Here is a 22,445-nt window from a genome sequence, read left to right as displayed (position 1 = left end):
AGCCAAGTGCTGTCTAAGCTCAGGAGAGCAGGCATCATAAATTGACTCCAACATAACAAGATTCCTCAAACCTTCATAAGTGTTCACTTGGTAACCCTTAACCCAACCATCTAAGTTTTTCAAACAGTCACACACCCAGGTAGCCCAAGGGGTGCCATCATGGTTTCTGAGGGTCCTAAACCTCTTAAGGTACTGGGAAGGGGTCTTCCCAAATCTAGCTATTAAAGCTAGCTTCACACACTCATAATCCTGCTTATCCACCTCCCCCAACTCCATTACAGCATCACTAGCAACAAGGGGGAGCCTAGAGAAAAGCCAAGGAATTAACTGATACCCTGAATCCCATGATTGTACTCAAACATTGCTAATCAATCCAAAACATCAAGTTTAGTCTCATACATACCATTCATTTACTTTGGCATACAGGGTCTCTTAGGACTCGAAAACCTAGAAGATCCTGGGAGAGAAGCATTTTCCAAAGACAATGTCTTCATCTCTAAAGCATGAGCCATCTCCTTTTCTCTGAGCCTTAATTCTTGATGTTTCATGGCAGTTTGTGCCTCAATGCGTTTCACTTTTAATTCAAGTCTCATTTTCTCAAGTGTAATAAATTCAGGAGTGAGTGTAGGACCTGATGGGGTCCCTGTGGACATCGTTTGTGCTTTCTGAGCAGGCAAGGGAGTTGTAGGGTTTCCTAACAAGGACTCATTTACTTCTTCTAATCCATCACTCTCTGCGTGGAGGGAGGGAGAAGGGAAGTAACGTTGAAGACTCACAGATTGAAGCCGGATCTACCTAAATAATGTATTATTAGACAATACTTTTGAAAACCTCCGATTTTGTTCTGTATTCTTGAGTGTGTAATTTTGTTTTTACTATGACTGCCATTGAACAAAACTCAATAAAATCGAATAATAATAAAAAAAAAGGATCCCTAAACAAATGCTGCTGTCACTTTGTTGATTACGTACAGGCAAAGCAGAGGTGTGAAAGTGCAAACAAATTCCCTGCCTTCATGTGCTGGACAGACAGACTTTCATCTGTTGGTTTGCTGGGAATGGATGAGCTGAAGCAAAAATCTCAATATTTTGAATGTATCTCTGGCCTCCCCTGTATTTTGCAGTTGAAAACCATTGAGCTGGAGCAATAGTTTGGGAAGTTGCTATTAGAAAATGGTATTTTCTTTAGGAGCTTATTGATTTGCTGATGACCTTTGTGAGTAATCTGAAAGTTAGTGTTGTAGTTTGTTATAGTTATCTGGGTCGGGACTCAGAGTCTACTGCGCACCTTATTTATGAAGTAATTGTAAGTTAGCCTGGAGCCTGACTCCTGGTTTGTCTGGGGACCAACTCCGGGGTTCCCAATTGGCTGAATGAGTAGGTGGGATGGCAAACCTGTGAATGATGATAGGCGCTGGGAGGATTCAATAGTCCAAGGATTTAGCTGATTTGCTAGTGGTTTCGGTTCATCATCAAGTCAGAAAGGTCATGTTGGTGTCTAAAAAATGTTGCTTTATTATTGTTTTCAAAATACACCAGAGCATCTAAAAACATTCCTGTGGCAGATAATGCCAGTTGTTCAACATAGGTGAGTGCACACAGCCGACGCGCGTTTCGACCTAAGTCTTTTTCAGGGCCAATTGAGTCGAGATTAGGCTCTTGATAGAGCTGAAGGCTGGTCCTCCCGCATCGGCTTAGGAGCGACGTGGATCCTGTGTCACTTGGCGGTGCGTGTCAGTTACAGGTTCTAATCCCACCAAATCCAAATAATATACTTAAGTGGATAAATGTACCTGTTGGAGAGATTCCAGTAAGTTTCAACCCCTCGGTAAAATGGCTTAGGGTGTAGTGTGCCTGCAGCGATGTGCTTGGAATATCGAATCATAGGTTACAATTTCTGCCCTCCAAGTTTCTCATGTTGCAAAAATGAGTTCCTTTGAATTGAGTAAAAGTGATGTTACTTAAGAACGTTGCTATATTTTTTTTAACCAAAATGCCCCAGTCTGTGTCGGCAGAAATATTCCTCCCAAACATTAGAGAATTAAAAAAGAAGTTTACAATTTAGAAACATTGGACCAAATGGATGTACAAGTGAAACACATAAGTAAAATAAACATGCATATGTCAATTAAAGATCTGAAAATCCACACTGTCCATTGCCTATAGGGTCAACCGAGAACCATCGAGAACTCGGCATTCACGATATATTTTTGTCTGGTGTCTTTTAAAATGCCACAAAACATCACAAACATACACCAACCAAAAAAGAAAGAACAATACTATCTATTAATGAAAAGACATTTTTCAAATGCCTCATCGCCACAGGTAAAAAGTATGGCTTTCGCATCCCAAAGGTTTGTTTAAAATAACACTTCAGCAGTCAGCAGAGTGCTAATTAATATAATAACTCCTTTTGTGTTTCAGTGCCTTGCTGCAGCCAGAAAGCTAAATATGTGCAGGCCCAAAAGGAGCATTTGAACGTACAAGTAGAATCATCCCAGTCTCCCCTCACAGTGTTTGCATACATACATGCATGCATATTATACTTTTGGGATAGTCTTAGTTACTTGGGCACTTCCCTACAAGCGACACCTGTGAATGCACAAATATACAAACTGCGCTGTTATTGAACAGTTTATTTTCTAATATATTCCTTTCACAGTTTACACAAACATCTTCCATAGACAACAAAGAAAAGAAGTGAAATAAAGAATGGATGTAGATATTTTAAAGTGTTTTAATTTACAAAGTGTTTTTCTCATCTACATAACTTTATTTATTAAAAAGGCAACTATTCGGCTCTGTATTTGGCTCCGGAAAAATACTTGTCCAACTATTCAGTATTCGGTCGAATACTTAAATCTTCTATTCAGTACACCCTTACCCTGCACACACTCCAGCAATGGTGTTGGTCCTTTCGGTCAGGCAAGACTCGATTCCCGAGAATGTCCCACGACTACAGGCCCTTATATCTATCCTAGTCTTACCAATGCAATACTGAATGGTGCCTCAGACAGCTACAAGGGCAAGTCCCAATCCTACAGGGGCAATCAGTGCCACCGTGGCTCCATGCACACCAGGGGCCAATCCACCAAGCAGGCCTGACCAGACTCCCAACGCGCCCAATCCACTTTCACACCCCAGTGGAAGAGCGCCTCTCCAGCTTTGTCGAACAGTCGCGTGACATCATCGCGGATGAATGGGTGTTGTTGTTGATCCAGAAGGGACACATGCTGGAATTCATTGTACACTCTCCGTGCCTCCCTTTCCTGCTGTGAGAAGTTCAGTCGCTCCTCTGTAAGGGGGCAATCAAACGCATCCGTTTAATCAAAGAGGCCAAGGAGTGTACTTGAGTTACTTTCTTGACAAGAAGTAGTCTGGAGGCTGGGGACCTATTTTCGATCTGCACCTCCTCAACAAATTCAGGTGGTCTCAGACCTTCAAGATTGTTACCCTCCAACACATCCTCATCCAGCTGCAGGAAAAGAGTATCCTTTCGTCTTTAGACATAGAAGACGCATTCTTCCACATCCCGATTCATCTACGGCACCGAAGGTTCCTAAGGTTCACCATCTCGGGACAACAATTCCAGTCAAGGCCTTGCCCTTCAACCTCCGATCCACTCCGAGGGTGTTTACCAAATGCCTAGCCCCAGTGGCGGCTCATCTCCGTCTTTTGAGGGTTCACATTTACCTGTACTTCAACGACTAGCTGCTTCGGGCAAAGTCTCGTTCTCTGGATATTAAGAATACTGAGACCACAATCCATTGTTTAACAATCACTGGAGTTCTCTGTCAACTATGCAAAATCCTGCTTGACCCCTTCGCAACACAGTGTGTTCTCGGAAGCTTGGACATGCTGGCTTGCATTGCTACCCCATAGGAGGACAGAGTAAAAGCCATCCTTGCAAAGACTCTCCTGGTCACAAAAAAGACATCTGTGTCAATCCGCAACCTGAAGTCCCTTCTGGGGATGATGTTATCTGTCATTACTGCAGGCATTGGAGGATGTATCTCCAGGAGTTCCTCGATGCTCGATGGAAGCAAGTTTCCAGCTCTTGGGAGGACAATATCCTTCTGACACGCACCTTCTACGATACTCTGCGTTGGTGCATGCTCTGCTCCAATCTCACCCAAAGGGATGCCATTTCATCTTCTGCACCAACAGGTCACAGTCAAAACAGGTGCATCTCTGGAAGGCTGGGGTGCCCACACATGCCATCTCCATGCCAGAGGTCGCTGTTCATAGAAGGAAAAGGCGTTGCACGTCAATGTCATTCAATTGTGTGTCATGTTCTGGGCTCTAAAGTCCTTTCTACCACAGCTTCAGGGCCAGATGGTCTGGATGTTTATCAACAACACAACCACGATGATGCAAGGCGGCACCTGGTCCCCCGTTCTGGCAATGGAGTCTCAGGCTCTGTGGACTAGGGCTATAGCCCACTATCTCTTCCTCATTCCATTCGATCTGCCGGGGATTCACAACACGGTGGCGGATTCCATCAGCAGAGAGCTGTGATCCGACCACGAGTGGGAACCTCTGGAAGACCAGGTTCACTGCATCTTCCGCATGTGCAGAACTCCGGATGCCGACCTCTTTGTTGCCAAGGTGAAGAAGTAATGCATGGCTTTTGCCAGCAGATTCCATCGGGCAGGGAGCCTAGGGTACGCCTTCACGTTCCACTGGGAAGGGATGTATCTGTATACATTCCCATCAATCCCTCTCATCCCTCCAGTGAACAATGTTTTCAGATTGCATCAGTGCAAACTGACATTGGTGGCCCCAGCTTGGCCCAGGCAATTCTGGTTCTCTGATCTCCTTAGCCTCTGGTCAGCGTGGCCCATCAGGCTACCACCGCTTGTCAAACCTCTGTCCCGAGAAGAAAGGAGCAGTGCTACACCATGATCTGGCCTCCCTCAATCTGACAGCCTGGCTCCTGCTTGCTTAGAATTTTGGAATATACTGTTACCTCCAGGCTGTCGTGAAGTCCTAGCCAATGCTCATGCTTCCTCCATGGAACTTGTTACAAGAGCAAGTGGTAACAATACTCCATTTGTTGTTCTGGTCGTGGCCTTGACCCTTTCTGGGTACAAGCTCAGGACATCTTGGCCTAACTTCTGTCTTTGGCGCGGGCTAGTCTGGCTCATGCTTCCATCAAGGTGCACGTTGCTGCCATTTCCAGATTTATGCATTCCGCTGGGGCACCTTCTGTATGATCACACAGGCTCATAAAGGAATTCCTCAAAGGACTGTCCCACTCTTTCCCACTTGTCTGAGTCCCTGCTCCAGCTTCGTAATTGAATGTGGTCCTCTCCAAGGTCATGGGACCCCTTTCAAGCCTATAAACAAAAGCTTCTCTAATGTTTTTGTCCTGGAAGACTGGCGTGTTGGTTGCTATCACCTCTGCGAGGCCTGTGGGCGGAAATCCAGTCTTATGTAAACCTCCCTATTTGACTTTCCATAGCTCCAAAGTGGTTCTTTGCACAAACCCGCCTTTCATGCCAAAGGTTCCATCTTACTTCCACCTTAATGAGCCTGTAGTGTTACCTATCTTCTTTGGTTCCCCTTCCTCTCCTGTGTAGAGCTCTTTCCATTCTGTGGATGTGGTGCGGGTCCCAAAATTCTATGTCTCTCTCACTAAGACGTTCCACAAGTCCTCTGAGCTGTTTGTGGCTTTTGGTCTGTCTGGCATGGGCAATGCGCATTCGAAGTCATCGACTGCACGGTGGTTGTCTTCCTGCATTTCCTACTGCCATCAACTCGCAAACCGGGCTCTTCCTGGCAAGCCTCATGCGCTCATTCTGCAAGGGCTGTTGCAGCTGCGACGGCTTTCTTTTCCGGTCTTACCCTGCTGGATATTTGCAGGACTGCCACGTGGAGATCTGTGCATACCTAAACAAGACCTTGTGTCGACAGGGATTCCACAGGAGAGTCCAGGGTCAGCCAGGCAGTGCAATGCAACCTGTTTGGGTTAGGTGAGTTTTTTTCTGAGGTGTTTCCTTCAGGTCAGCTTTGCCTCCACCCATTGTTGGTATTGTGTGTACTGCATTATAATCTATATTCAAACACTGTGTGAATCTATGAAAGATCCAATGCTGGAGAAGGGACTACATGTACCTCCTGTTCTCCAGCACTGATATCTTTCATAGATTCACACGCAATCCTCCTGCCTACCCTGCTTAGCTCTTCTTGGCTCTTGGCTCATATTGCCATGTTCACGTGCACTTGCTAATCTGAAGATGGCCTCCAGGATTGGCGCTAATGGAGACCTGTCAATTGGCTGAGGAACAATATGACCTAAAATGACTCTAATAGAGCACTAAAGTGATAGCAGTTTAACATTGTCAGCCTTAAAATGGGGAATATTCAAATGTGAATATATGAAAAATACCAATGCCGGAGAACAGGAGTTACAGGTAAGTAACATATTCCTTTTCTTCCATATCCTTTAAATTCCTGTTGTCTCCCAAAGAATCTAAAGATACCTAACACGTTCCATGTGCAAAGGGTGGTGAATCCTCTAGAAGAACCACCAGATGATGACATTACAAGGGTTCACCACCCACTGAGGGTCTAACATGATGAGGATGAAACTAGCATGATCTTTTCTCTCCTTTAGAGCATCTGTTCAATATCACCTAGTGATCCTTAAAGCTTAATGAACTTGTTCCATTCTGGGCTTCCACAACAAAAGGGAATGGGGGCTCATTTTATGTTCCTGTGTAGCATCTTGGAGAGTGCTTGTGTTTCTAAAAAAGATGTCAACCCTGGCCGATCTACTTAATCATGTGTTTGTTACTGTTTAGCTGTGGTATACCGGGACAGCAGGAAAGTCAATTTGTTTATCCTTACCTATTAAATTAGAGTGAGTCTTTGCTGAAATCCTGGTTGTCCTACTGCCTACATAAACCAAAATAAACACTTACTGAACTATGGAGGTACCATCCGCCCTAGCCAGCAAAGCCAATGGTGAGGAATCATAGGAGTTGTAGTCCAACGCATCTGGAGAACTGTAGGTTTCCCATCCCTAAGGCTGATATTCCTTCCCCACTTGGAAGGGATTCATTTAAAAAAATGCACACACTACTGATCACACTACCCCCCCCCCCCCGAAAACCCCAAAAGAAATACATTTACCAAAAGCAACAGCATGGAGCAAAGATTTTGGAAGAATACCTGGTGCCAAAACCTTGAGACATGTATGGTCCATGGCACACAGGGCTTAATTTTGTATCTAGCACAATGTACAACACTTGAAGATGATTTCTGCATGGTATTGGGTCCCACCAATATTAAAGCAGTTTGTTCAGGTGGAGGAGCAGGAACTCATTTTTGCACATTGTTGTGGGAGTACCACAAGCCAAAGAGATTCTTTGAAGAAGTCCTCAGGGAGAGTGCCGTGATCACCAGTTGTACACATGTGTTGCAGTAAAAATGTGTTTTATCAATGCAAGTAATCATGTTCAACAACAATAGATATATCATAAGGTTTAAAATAAGGAATACGGTCAACATATATAAAGACTTTGCTATGATCATCAGCGTTAATAGTTACATAGTCAGCCACACCTTTACAGCAAGAAAGGTTACAGTGAAGTCACCTTAGAATTGGTAGGAATCAAAATGCACGATTTTTTGTATACGATTTGTGAAAATGTGAAAGTGAGTCTGTGCTATAAAATAGGAAAGTGGAAGTGATTAAGGAGTACAAATATTTGTATTGGACGCAAATAAACACACTAGATTTGGAGAGAAAAGACTACCAAGATGGCTTAGGGTATTTCTCCTCATCATAAAATTGTGATCATACTGAAACGTATGGAAGTTTTCATTATAAAGCCCAAAGGCTACTGAGAATAATAGGAACTAAGGAAGGATTTTATATACAAATGTATGTCTCATTTTCTCAGGCTTAAGAAAGGTGGGAAGGGCAGATCCCTTGCAACAAATGAGTGCAAATATTTGGACACACTTAATGTCAGCCATAGGTAAACATTCGGGTGGGTGAGATAGTCGAGAGAAAAAAACGTAAGATGAAATTCTTTTTTATTTTACTGTGCAAATGCATTCAAAGATGAAATGCATTCTATGTTGGTACATTATAGAGAGCTAGGAAATTTCAATGGTCGATAATTTATAGATCTGAAGCACCGGAAAAAATAAAAACATTACAAGGATGGTCCTACTAACATATGAGACCACAAAAGTGATGGGTGGAAGGTTTTGAACGAATCTGTACCACTGGCAATGCTCTGGGCAACCTTCCACGCCACTGTTTTTTAGCCCGTCTGCGCCATTGCAAAAGGGGTCCAGCCATATGCAAATTGGTCAGGTACTGCCACCAATGGTAGCAGCCCAGCCCGAACTGCTAGGCCAGGTCCCCTCTGCACAGAAACACAAGCAACCCCAGACATGTTTCGGCCTTGTTGGGCCTCCTCAGTGAGGTGCAGCTTGGTTCCCTATGGCGCTGCGAGCAAGGAACCCACGTCTGGGCATACCCTCTCTCACATAGTGATACAAACTGTGACCACAAAAGTGATGGTGGAAGGTTTTGAACAAATCTGTACCACTGGCAATGCTCTGGGCAACCTTCCACGCCACCGTTTTTTAGCCCGTCTGCGCCATTGCAAAAGGGGTCCAGCCATATGCAAATCAGTCAGGACGTGCCACCAATGGTAGCAGCCCACCCCGAACTGCTAGGCCAGGTCCCCTTTGCACGGAAACACAAGCAACCCCAGACATGTTTCGGCCTTGTTGGGCCTCCTCAGTGAGGTGCAGCTTGGTTCCCTATGGCGCTGCGAGCAAGGGACCCACGTCTGGGCATACCCTCTCTCACATAGTGATACCAACTGTGACCACAAAAGTGATGGGTGAAAGGTTTTGAACGAATCTGTACCACTGGCAATGCTCTGGGCAACCTTCCAGCTACCGTTTTTTAACCTGTCTGCGCCATTGCAAAAGGGGGGTAGGACTAAGCCTGATTTGCATATGGTTTTTCCCCTTCTCTAATGGCTTGGCAGGCTGAAAAACAATGGTCTGGAGGGTTTCCCAGAGCTTTGCCCGTGGTTATGATTAATTCAAAACCTTCCATCCCTCACCTTTCTGTTTTGCTAAAGTATGCCCAGACGTGGGTGCTGAATCTGCCAGGCCTAGACACCCAAGCTACTCCTCACTGATGACGCCCAACAAGGCTGAAACATGTCTAGGGATGCTTGTGGTCTCGTGCAGAAGGGATGTGACCTAGCAGTTCGGCTGGACTGCCCCTTTTGGGGTAGGACTAAGCCTGATTTGCATATGGTTTTTCCCCTTCTGTAATGGCTTGGCAGGCTGAAAAACGATGTTCTGGAGGGTTGCCCAGAGCTTTGCCCGTGGTTATGATTAATTCAAAACCTTCCATCCATCACCTTTCTGTTTTCCTACTAACATATGAACCATCATTTTACATTCCCCTCTAATTATTTATCTTAAATGAATAACCCAGAAGAAATCACATATTGTAAAGAACGCCAGATGAGCTAACTAATCGATTAAAAACTGAACTTTTAATGATGCACTCCAATCAATGTACTCAAGAGAAAAACACGCCCCAGAAATAACCAGAAAGGACTTTTAAAGTATGATTTAAAAATAAGCTAATAATTTGTTCTCATTTATATGTGATGTTAACTCCAGTCAGTCTGTTTTAATGTTGCATTTATAGATGTCTCCCCTTGTTGTTTTCTCTTTCAATGTTGTCTTATTTGCTTTTTTCTCCTTTCCTTTTAATGATAACTCACAGCAGTAAATTGTAAAATGTTAATATACAGGTATCCAAGCATGCTATCACATATATGTATCTACATGTATTTCTCTAAGGATGTCTGTGTATTGGGGGGACTGGACATTTGCACATTGAGCCGCCCCTCCTCTAAAACCCTGGCTCATTTGGGTCCTATGTTACCTAATGGAGTGGCATATGTCAGGGATGTTACCCACACATCCAAATCTTTAGGTCACTCAATGAGTATATGTGGTACATGTTTACAAACACTTTAATGTCAGGGTGAGTTTTCTGAAAAATTAAGAACAGCAAGCCCAGTACGGTGTGTACTAGTGATTCAATCATACCATCATTTAATCACAGACATATTTGTCAAATATAAAGATCTCTGGTCATTCTTAGGTTCCCAAAATGCTGTTTAATTATATGCAAAGCAGTCATGATCCCTCATTGATGGTGTTTGTCCCCTTACTTTTCTTATAGGTTGATTTTGAAAGAGTACAATAGGTGTTTGCCAGATTGTCCATCTTGGAATGATAACGTCTATCAGAAAACAATTTACATGGTTATTCTAGGTTGCGTTAATGTTCTTTGCCCATTAAAACAAATGCAGTTTTCTTATTACAATAACAGTATGTACTGGAAGTGATCATTAGAAATGAAAGAAGCAGTTTGGAAAGTTAGTACAACTTATAGGTATAATGGCTGCTTTGTCAAAATTACACACCATTTTATCTCTAAAAATGGTCCTTGGAGAGGGTTGGAGGGAATTATGCTCAGATTAAACCTAATGATATATTTCTCCATTGGGCCACAAAGTAGTGTTTAATTTTAAATACTGGCTTCTGATTGCACAAACAATATTTAACATTAAATAGAAAATAACTAACACACTTGTAGATACTCAACCATGTTTCCTTGCATGGTCTGCGAAAACCTCAGCACAGAGCATATCCGTGTCACTCTCACTGGCTGCCGTATGAACAATGCACACTCAGAGTAATGGCGACATTCCTGTAGGACACATGCAATGACAATGTATGCCTCCAAATACGAGGCCTGTTTCCACATCGGTTTGTGCCTTAGAAGCTTCTACTCTCATTCTACTTTTGCCAATAATAGAATATCACCCCCTGCATTCCTGATTGCTTCAAGATATCTGTCTTGTTTTCTTGTTGATCTGCTGTCAGTAACAGCTAGGGTGGCTCTCACAAGCGTGAACCTGACAATGTAACTTTCCCCAACAGAGAGTGACCTAGCCTGAGACAGAGAGCAAAAAAGAAAGAGGGAGAGAGAGAGAGAGAGAGAGAGAGAGGGTACTAGATCAGTGTGTGATCAGTGTGTGATAATCTATATCAGTGGAAACATTTTCAAGTTGCAAGCTACAGGTCAGCCATTAAAAGTCCCTAGCCACCTCATTTATAAATATATGTTATGATATTATATGATATGATATGCCATTTATAATGCGCCTGTACACAATTGTTTCTTGGCGCGACAAGACAAGGGAGAGTGGACAGAGGGATGACACGACAAACTATCTTACTAGGGCTTGTGTCATTCAGATCGTGCAAGTGCGATGACGTAAAGTGCCAGGGAGAGGGAAGGGGGGAATGTAAGGGCAGCGCAGCTCTGGGTAAGTGCAAGGAGGCAAGAGACTGTGGGTAACAGTTACAGTCCCTAAGTGCGTGGTAGAACCAGAAGCAGTGCAGGGAGACTGATCATGGAGCAACCTGGTACCTAGTAGACTCTGAGGGTAGCCAAGCAACCAGTCGGCGCAGGAGACAGGTAGGCCAGCAGGGGAGAGAGAGAGAAAGCAGAGGAGAAAAGGAAGGTCTTGGGATGCTTCTGGAACTTCAGGTGGTCCTGCTCAAGTTTGAGAGGGACAGGGAGGCCATTCCGGAGGGAGGCACCTGCAGAGGAGAGAGATCTGCCCCCTACTCTCTGCCTGGAGAAACATCTGACCTTCAGAGATTTTGAGGTAGCTGAGCGAAGGGCTCGAGAAGGAAGGTATTTTGGAAGAGAGAGTTGGATATAGTGCGGGCCCCTGCCCCAGAAAGCCTTGTGGACGATGCAGAGAGTCTTGAACTTGATCCAAGCATCCACTGGGAGCCAGTGGAGAGATTTCCGTGTTGGAGGGATACAGTCCCTGGACTTGAGGCACAACACACAATGTCTTACTTGCCAGGAGTCACTTATCACTAGCCAATTGCTAGTGCTGAGTGCATATTTGGAGCCCTGTTCTGAATGCAGCTAGTTCTTCAGATACCGCTCATAAAATCATAGTTAACAGTGAAATATCTGTAGGCCCTCCACCATTGAATGTAAGATTTTCTCTTGTTAGTGAAACTCTGAAAAGCAAACCAACTATCAGCGCTTCATAAACAACATTTTCATACTAAAAAACATTTACTTGTACATTTTACGGGGACTATACCACACAATACTCCTTACACGCAAGGTCCCAATTTAGCAAGGTAGGGAGATAAGCAAGGATTGCCTCTTGCTGATAAGCAGTAGGTCAAACCCTGTCTGTTAGCACCTGAAGCAAAATCACATCCACTTAAAGGTGTCAGAAACCCTTGTGGACAGTCTTGTCTCCATCATTATGTTTAAAAACTTAAGAGGAATGGGCCAGCTGACCAAAACTGAGAATATGAGAAGCCATGCAGGAAAGTTGATAATGTCAGACAGTGATAACACCTGCCTTGTAAGTTTGAAAGAAGGCCTGGCCCAGACAGAAACATCAAAACATTATATGGCCAGAAGAAAGAGATCCTGGGACAACCAATGAGCCCTGGTGGGCTCTGTATTTGTGCACGCAACATCAATCACATACGTAAATTGCAGTTGAGTGTCCTGGTAAGGTATACCCTCCATCCATCAATGACAAAGTAACATGGAACAAACCCATTTTTGGGCTGGAAAAGAGATCTGGTGAACAGAGACTCTCAACCACCATGTGGTGTCCTACCTTGAGGAGGTAATTGGGGAATTTTCTCAGAGTCCTTCTTCCTGTCCCAGTCCCTTATGTATATGTATGTAAATGTAGATACTTTTGGCAGACTCCAACATAGATGGATAGCACTTTCTAAAAGCAAGCATTTTCCTAATCTTAATACAGACTTCCACCTCCATAGGTTGTTAAACATGCTTCCCACCCTTTAGAGACCTTTTCTGGTATTCCAGCTGCTGTTGCCATCTCCGAATGTCTGAGGTGCATGGCAGCACACCTTTCAGTACTGACTCACATGTCTCACACAAATGTTCTTGTGTTGTTCACAAGCGGTGGCGCCATGGCATTGAGCAGCCATGAAGCTGGTAGGAGTATATAAAAAGATGTCGACGTTGGCTCAGGAGGGTGATCCACAGCTTGAGTTTGAGAATATCTCGTGTAGCGAGCAGTGCTCTATATCCTTAGGACTGAGATTACTAAGAAGCAAGCAGGGCTCTACATTGCTATGGCCGTAGAGACTTCCAGGAAGTGAGATGGGTGCTATGTCCCTGGAAATCTTAGTCTTAGCTGAGTGCCACATCTCTGAAACTGTATATAGATAAGGGAACCAAGAGTAGAGTCCTATTCCCTTAGTTAGACCCATGAGGCATCTTGAGTTGACACTTCCTTAAACCTTTGACTCAGTGACCCTTAATATTTGCTTGTTGGCAGGCCTGCAGATGGTCCTGCAGATAAGGGATGTATCAGCCACTTTTACTCCCCAAAAGTAGGCAAAAGCTCCCCAAAAACAAAAATAGGGAATACAGATACTCCCCAAAAGAAATAGGAAACTGACAAGTAGAACCTTGTGCCCCAGTTCTCACACACACAGCTCCATAGATATGTATGGACCAGTAGTGCATGATGAAATTATTACAACTGCCTAATCAGAAGAAGTAAACATATATCTTTTAAGGTGCGAAGAAATAATTATTCATTAAACATTTCCATTTTCTAGCTAAAACATTTTAACTCGCTTAAAAAACACTCTCATTGGGAATTTGACTTAGTTTTTACTACCTAAGAAATCATTTTACTCCCAACTATGAAAAATAGGGAGTAAAATACTCCCACTTCCAAATCTTATCTGCAGCACTGCGTTGGATTCTTGTAGACCCTACAAAATGAATAAAGATTGTTTGAACTTCATTCTGATGACTCATGTTGATTTCATCCTCCTTCAAAGATCTCAGCAAGTGCTTGGTCTGCAGTGCAATTGGTATTTGTTCCCTTGCCGTCTCCATAATCTTGTCTCATATTCCTGTAGATGTCTTGTGTGCAATCCAGCTTGCACAATGCCAGAAATGCATGATGCCATGATCTACAGAGTTAGTGAATGTGGGAGATTTCGAAACCTACAGGGGTAAACAACAACTCCCCCAAATCTCTCTTCAGCTTTCTCCGGTGAGCTGACACCAATGCCATGCATATGGAAAAGGCATGCAGTGGGATTTGAACCCAAATGGGAGGATCTTGAACGGCTAGAGGACCTTGGCGACCATTTCATCCTATGATCACTTGATATAGGATCAAATGGTACAGGGAAGTCTGCATCCTGGGGATGTTAGATTGCTTACCAGTTCTGCAATCTTTTGTGCCCTATATGTATGTACACTGAGCTTGTCACTCTTGTTTTAGAGACAGCTGGTCTATAAACTCATTAAAACAATAAGATGATCTCTCTTAATTTCTACAGTCTCATGGTTCCCAATGCAATATTTTCAAGGGCCCTCTATTGTGAATAATACATTGGTCCATCCTTCTTAAGACAGTATTCCATGGCCGATTTTAACATATAATTATAATTGTTCTTTTATAATTCGCTTAACACCAGCAAGTGGTTTCTAAGCGTGGGATCTGGATTCGAACCTGTTTTGCACTACGTTGCCTTGCTTCCAAGACAAATGCGTTGCCTCTGAGCTGTCCTTCCCCCTACATCAATGTATGTATGTATGTATGTATGGTATTCATAAAGGGTATACCTGGCTCGAAATAAATGGAGGGCTGCACGTGAATCTGAGCGCTCCCCAGGATCACACCCTCTTTGCCCACACACTAAGTGGCCAAACAGTGAAACCATTAGTAGTAAAACCTCTAACCTCTGAAGTGTATCTTTCCTTTCTTCTCTTCCAGGGCGACATGGGACCAAGAGGCAAGAGAGGACTTCAAGGGCAGAAAGGAAAAATAGTGAGTACAAAAATACTCTATATGGATTTAAAAATTGGAAACACTGAAAAGTGAATCTGTTCAGCCCTTTTCTTAATCACCACCTACATAGGTCACACATATTTGAGCCACTCTGCACATCAGATTAAGAGCTCTCCACTTGTTGTTTATATGATTTCAATCCAAAGCATTGCCCAACTAGTCCTCAGAGTGAAGGCCAGTCACCTATATTCTGGCTCCTATCCCAAGCCCTTTCAAATTAGCAGGCACTTGAAGTACTCTTAACGTAACTCATATTCTATGCATGGCCTCAGTAGAATGCATTGCTGAATGATATACATTTACTGTAAGTCTAAATTTAGCTCTGCTGATCCTCCGAGGGAAATCCAGTCCAACTCAATCGGACTTCTATACCAAGCGCGGTGTAAGATAGTGTGTACCTACTAAACATGTTCTTAATGTCCAAGAGCATCCGCATCATTTCCGGTTTTCCACTCCTCATTGGGTAAATAATGAAAATGGTGATGAAACGCAGCCTTTCAAAAAAAGCTTACATAAATGTCAACAAGAAGATGTTGCCTTTATTCCATATAACTTCAACAAAACATGTCTCTGAAATGACAACGTACACCACAGGATACACCACAGGAATTGTATGTCATACTTATTTTCAATTCATTAATAAAATCTGAAATTACAAAAGTGATATTCCATCTCACAACATAACTTTTATATTTTAGTATCAGCAGGAGACTCAGGTCCATATAGTAGTCTTGGATGTTGTAGGCTGAGTTGGAATTGCGGGTGACAGGGAATGAGGGAGCTGGGCTGCTTCAGGTGTTGGGTCTTGATAGGGTGAAGTTGGAATTGGGAGCATATAGGTGATGGTGTGTGGTGATTTTGGGGCATTATGGGTAAAAAGTGCTATAAGTGAGATGGTGGGAATTCATGTTGGAGTGAACTAGGTTTAGTTGGAGTGTGCAGGTGTGATGCTGGAAATGCTTTTGGAGGGACAGGGTCTCCTCGTCCTGGTCCTACCACTTCCCTGTATGTGTTTTCTGCACAGGAGTACAGTTTGGACCCCTGGCAGTGCAGCTCTTCATCTTTTCCTTTTGGTGGGCCCTAGCTATGGGACACCCCTATGGCACTCATGGGTCAGGGTACACCCTTGTATCCCTGGTGTGTGTTTTTGGGCACCTGTGTGTTACCCACAGAGCAGGATAAGGTGGCAGCTATATGCTGACTTGACAGTGACTCTGAGTGGCCTCCATTTTTGGGACACCCAGGCCCTGCCATAGGAATTGATGGATTCCTGAACCAAGGCAAGATGGCCACTGTAGCCTCTTGGTTTATTTTGCCTTTACCCCTTGTTTTCCAAAGTCCTGAGAAGTCCTGGCTCTGTTGTCTCCTCTGAATGGCTGATGTGTGGAAGGATCATATATGGCTCTGGGGGCTGTCTATGCCAGACTGGCTGTAGCCTTGACAGCGACTGCATGTTGTGGTACACCCTTGGGGTGCGACCGAAATGAATGGAGAGAGGAGTCAAATCATATCCTGTGTTGTGGGTGTCTGGTTTTTGTTGTATGAGACAATGGCTGTGGTTGGCCCGAGCCAGCCTTGACTGAAACTGAAACTTTTCAAATAAACAATTACAATTACAACAAATGTAGTGTGTGCACTGAAAGGCTGGGATTTGCCCCCAATACACATTCACTGTTTTGGGTGTCTGGTTTTTGGGTGAATGGCCTTGTCTGAAGAATGCACTAGTGTGTGATTGGCTGACTGAGCCCACCTCAGCCTGAGTGAATGGGAGTCATTTGCGAATAAAAAGGGCCCCTCACTTACCTCTGTGTCAGAACTTGGAGTCTCCTAGTTAGAAGCTGTAGTCTCAGAGGTTTGTATCCTGAAGCCAGTTGGTGGAACAAGTCTGTTGCTGCAACTCTTTAACAAATCCAAAGGCTGCTGCGCTGTTTCAAGCACTGAACTAGAGAGGACCTTTTTTGGTAGCTGTGAGGGGACATCGTGCAGCAGCTGCTCTTCACCCAAAGTGTCCTGGGAGCCAGTCCTGTGTGCCTGCCCTCCTGCAGAAGTATCTTCCTGGGTCATAAAGAGGAGTATCTGGACATCTTGATCCCAAGAGGTCCGCCAGTGTCATTGAGGGTCCAGAAGCTGTTGGTGACCACTGGGAAGCCAGAAGACTGTGTATCGCCCAGAAGATGGGATACCCTGGCATAGTGCTGGCCGGAGTTGCCAAGATCCAACCAACTGAAGAAATCTTCAAGGGACACTGCAACCACAACATCTGTCTACTTTTCCTCGGTTGAGGTAGTCCAAAGTTACTGCCTGTAGAGAAGTGCCTGCCGGTGGGTTCCCACCATTCCAAACCAAAGAGCGAGTCCTGAGGGTCCAGACTTGGTGGAGATCTGCAAAGCAGTCCAGTGCTCAGTCCCAACTCACCAGAAGCCATCCTGTTATCTGTGCTGTGGCAGTATCATAGAAGAACCAAACAGCGACAAACCGCAAACTGAAGAAACCATACACCTACTTCTGCCACTGCACATGCCACCACCGAAGGTCCGCCATGGAAATTAAAGAACTTAGCTTCAACTTCCAAGCCTTGTCGCAGTCACAGAAAGTTTCATCTTTGTGGGACATCCATAGCCGGCGTAGCAACTCGACCAATGAGACCACTGCGACACACCTTCACTGCCCTTTCTGACACTGCTTGGTTACCATCTTCTGCTTAAAACCGACATCCCAGCGACCCCTTTTTCCAGAGGGGGCCATCCTCGAGTGACACCGTCGAGTAAAACCAAGAAACTCCACCACTTTTCCCTCCAGGGCACTCAAGGTACTGTGACGAGGAAGAGCGTCTTCCAACCTCGGGGTTGTCCAGGGGTCCCAGATCCATCTTGGATTCTGTTCTCCTGTGGCTTCCCAGTTACTTTGGTATGGTGGGATCTGTAGAATCAAAAGCAGACAATTACTGAACATTTAAGGACTGGGCTATAGTATACTAAGTAAAGTACAACACACTTTTTCTTACAGGTAGCCTAGGTGGGGGGATCTTCACACAGTATTGCATTTTTACACTAAATAAAGCATTTTGCCAATGTTCTAAGTATTACCTGCATTTCTACTTTAAAGTCCCTGAGGTTAAACGTTGCCTAATAATTTTATTGATTTTTAATAACTGTCAGCAGTTGGTGCATTATAACTGAATCTAAGGGTAACTGTGGTACCACAGAAAACTATATCTAATGAGTAACTATTTGATTGGATTTCTGAGTACAAAGTGAGTCTTATTTATATGTATGTATCCACATAACTTTGTTTCCCTTAATAAGAGAACTCTTTTAGCACATAATTTAGTGTCTAGACATTCCTTTGTGGGGGTTTGGGGAGTCACTGTACCCAAGAACCAGCGTCCATCACCTGCCTTGGCTGTTTATCCATTGCTACCAATTGAGAGCTTTGGCTGGAGTGCCTCTGTGCCTCTACCCCAACCATAAAGTGGGTAGTAGTAGAGACAACCCCATCCAGTCTTTACACTGTTGGCAGCAGTGGAACCACTGGCTTTAGGACTCAGTGATTAACCTTGCTACCTACAAAATATCTACAACTTTTGTAGTTGTTTACAGGTTTAGTGGCATATACTAAAAGACATCATTACAAACAATGGACCTATTGTTGGTGGTAGACTAACCCAAATGAGCTTAGAAGCTCTATAGAGGGCTTGTGAAGAGAACATTTGACTTTGAGATATATCTAGGGCATAGCTAGTAGCTGCCCTTGTGGATTACCAGGCAGATTCTGATACAAGGGGGGAAGATTCCAATGGTGACCTTGCCTTCTGAAGATATTAGAGATTCTACCAATGGGATTGGAAACTCTTCCGCCACTTCTGTTCCAAACCCCAGCATTGCTATTCAGTGAGATGCCCTGAAACTTGAACTATTGAAGTTGGATCTACAAAGAGAAAAGTTAGCCTTTCAATACAAAAAGCTAAAGACAGAAGCTGAGTTGAAAAGGGAGTAATTGGCACAACAAGTGATACCTAAAGACAGAGACACTGAAACCAAAGAATCCAGCTGGGGAACGCTAAGGCAGAGACTTCACCTAGACCAGTTTGTAGTGTCAGGTCTTCAGCCACCAAGTTCATGAAAGATTTGGTGAGTGTGTATGTGGATGGTTCAGATATTCCTCTGTGGTTAGAGACGTTTGAGACGTTTGAGATGGCTTGTGATATTCATGATGTTGCAAATAAGGATTTGGCTAAGTGTTTGCTGAGCAAAGTACCTCAGACTGGCTGTGACTGTATTCTGAAAATGAGTGTGGAAAAAAGGGGCCCATATGTATATATGAAAGCTGCTTTGATTGTCAGGTTTAGCAAGACCCCTGACCAGTATCTTAAGAGGTTCAGGGAACATAAAAAGAAAGAGAGTATGTCTCGGGTTTACTGGGTAAGTGCTATGAAAAGATTTGGGGTGGATTGATGGATACACAATGAAAGGTTTTGTTAATTTGTCTCACCTCTTGTTTTTTTAAAACAAAATTCTGAGGCTTGTCCCCCAGAGCTGCGTCAGTATATTGCTGACCAGCACCTTTTTAGACCCTTTTAAGTTGGACAAGCTGGCTTAAAAATGGGTCTCTCACAGGGTGTCCCCTAAGGTTTCCAGTGGGAAGGACAAGGACAAAGAGAAAGAGACCTCTCAGAAACATGAGGAATCCAAAAAGCAGCAACATTAGAATAAACCTATACATTGTCCCTCTAAGGTCCACAAATCTAGTGGGGATTAGTCCCATGGGGTAGGAGCAATAGTAGTGGGCCTCCTATAGGTAAAGCAGACTTCCAGTGATCCTAGTCCAGTGTCTCGCATTCCTGGTACTTGTTGAGAGTGTGGGGCCCAGGATCACAAGAAGGGTGACCCCAAGTGTAAGAGTAAGGCACTTGGTGTCCAGGCTGTCAGCCTCGCCTGCCCTTGCCCTATACCTAAGGTGGAGGCCACAACCCTCACCTCTTCTGCAGGAATCACCTTTCGTGCTCCTGCAGTGATTGCCTTAGTTTCCATTGGGACCTGAGACCAGTACTCCAAAGTGCTGACTACTATCCCACTGAATATCTAGAGATATTTGAGAAGTGTCCTCATTAATGGGCAGCCTCCCACTTGCTTGAAAGACACTGGGGCTAGCATGACAGTGGTGGACAGAACCCTGCTCAAGCCAGAGGACTATGTATATGCAAATAATAAGTGTGGATTTCGAAATTGAAGATCTGTGCGCTGGTAGTCACTACTAGATTATGGTATAACGGTAATTTAAGAGGAGGTGTAAGCAGCACTTCAACTCCCACCAACCAATCCAACCTGGTTGGGATAGAGTTAGAGTATTGAAAGAGGACAGGGGGTGATTGTGCGCTTTTCACCAATACAATGAGAACAACTTGATAAGTAGTTAGATATTTAATTCACAACAGCCTTGGTTACATTGGATAATTAAACAAATAGAAATAAGGAAGAGATATACAAATATGCGTAACAGCCCAAAAATGTGGGCAAATAAATAATGTAACACATACCACATGTCAAGTTGAAAGGGAGGCACAAAAGCAGCGGGGGAGATTGTCGGGGGAGAAATATAATTTGTTGAAACAAAATAAAGATGAGCATAAGCATCATGATCAAATATGTAGGTCTGGGATTATATATCAATACACATGGAATATTAATATCAGTGATGGTAGGTTAAACATCAAGTAGATAGTGAACTAGGATTTAGTCCAAAGATGTCATGGCAACCGTTACTTTCCAAAAAACGACTGTCAAAGCACCAGACACCAGCAGGAAAAGGTTCAGAAAAAACAGAATGAATAATAAGAATTAGCGATAGTGCCTTGTTAGCTAAGGACAGGTTAATAATGGCGTCAGTGTGCCATAAAACATTCAGATATCCAGAAGGATGTGGAGTAGAATAAAGTGCGAGAATGCTAACCAAAATGTTGATGTACAAGTGCAAGTTGGGATAATATAAACACTGGAGATCCTTACCGCACTTCATATTCAAACGGATATCATATAGAGCTCCTATATAGATACAAGCAAACGACCATGGTTGGTACTAATGACATGGAGAGGGTGGGTGAAATACCAAGGACAGAGGAGCAAAATTCAGGCACATACCTAATAGCAGGCCGTTAATGGTTGACAAGTATAATCAGTGAATTTCAAATGGCAAAGTGAGTATCAGGCCACAGTGGCAATGTTAAATATATCGCCTAAAGAATTGCAAACCACAAAGTAATTAAAATAATGCTATCCACGGATCAAAGTATATACAGCACAAAATACACATTGGCTGATGAGCAGAATCACGTAATGATCAGGAGAAAGCACGGAGTGAAAAGCGATGCACTTACTCGTCAAAATCGAGCTGCAACAATCATACGGGGAGTCCCAGCAACAGCCACCAGTGAGGCGAGTGGAAGTATAAGAACGCTGTGTACGTCATAGAAGTGACGTAGGCAGCGTCACGGGTCAATGACGTCTCTGGCGTGACGTCGAATGTAAAAAAAGCTGATCAGCGTAGAGATAAGTAAACAAAACGAATAGGGTGAACACAGTAGAGCCATGCAGGGGAGAAGGCACGACACAGTGTAGAGATAAACGATCTGTTGAAAATAACAGGACAGGGAGGAAGCGTCAAGAGGAATTCCGATGGAATCAGAGGGTTTGATGTTAATCTATAGAAGAATGAATGATCCAAAAAATGTTAAAGATAAGTAATAGAGTGCCGGGTTAGTGAAGAACGTAGAATCAGGTGGGATTGAAAGATGATCAATATGCAGAGGAACAGGAGTGAAGGAAAAATAAAAAGAAAATTAAAGCAAAGTTGATAAGGCCGGATTCAAATGGAAGTGGGGCATAATATTAAGCATCAGGTTAAACCATATAATACGGTTACTAAGCCAGAGTGACAGTCCAGTGAAATAAAGACTCATCAAGAGTGCAATAAATGCTGGTGCTAAGACAGAAGAGGAAAAATTAACGGTACCCGCCAACTGGTGGGTAATAATTAGGCCAAGTTTAGAAAGGTGGGCTACAGGTTCATGAAGGAAAATAATTGGGCTGATTAAACCAAGGTCATATGCGTGCAGGAAGTCATAAGAATACATACATTTCATGGTCAGAGTTAAGACCTCGAGTGGTGCAGCGAAGAAGGCAGATAAGTTTGGCTTCCATTTGCCGTAACTTAAGTTGCAGATTGCCTCCCCTTTTCCCCAATTTAACTTTCATCAAACCAATGTACCGCAGATCAGCAATATGATCTAACTGGTGTTCCTGTTGCCAATGAACGGCTAGAGGAGATTTCGCTTCACACATCCTGAGACTACTCAAATGTTCCCTGATGCGAACTCTAAGTTGGCGGATTTTTCAAACTGTGTCTGTTAGTAACTTCATGAAAAATAGAATACAGTACTGAATTGAGTTCACCCAGCTTTTATTATTTAGCTAGTGAGTCTAGTATA

The 22,445-nt window shown here is 43.6% G+C and overlaps 1 long non-coding RNA gene across 1 annotated transcript in view; it reads left to right on the top strand.

Annotated features, from left to right (window-relative positions):
* LOC138521887 (uncharacterized) overlaps positions 1–22,445 on the top strand; it is a 162,135-nt gene that overhangs the window by 35,894 nt on the left and 103,796 nt on the right. The window contains exon 3 of the long non-coding RNA XR_011283159.1: positions 14,888–14,941. This is a non-coding gene — a long non-coding RNA (uncharacterized lncRNA). The remainder of the gene's footprint in view (positions 1–14,887; positions 14,942–22,445) is intronic.

The sequence above is a fragment of the Ambystoma mexicanum genome, chromosome 1q, assembly GCF_040938575.1.
Source record: "Ambystoma mexicanum isolate Mex_15411 chromosome 1q, UKY_AmexF1_1, whole genome shotgun sequence".
Lineage (NCBI taxonomy): Eukaryota > Metazoa > Chordata > Amphibia > Caudata > Ambystomatidae > Ambystoma > Ambystoma mexicanum.
The sequence above is the reverse complement of the archived record's forward strand: the minus strand, read 5'-3'. Positions and strand labels throughout refer to the sequence as shown.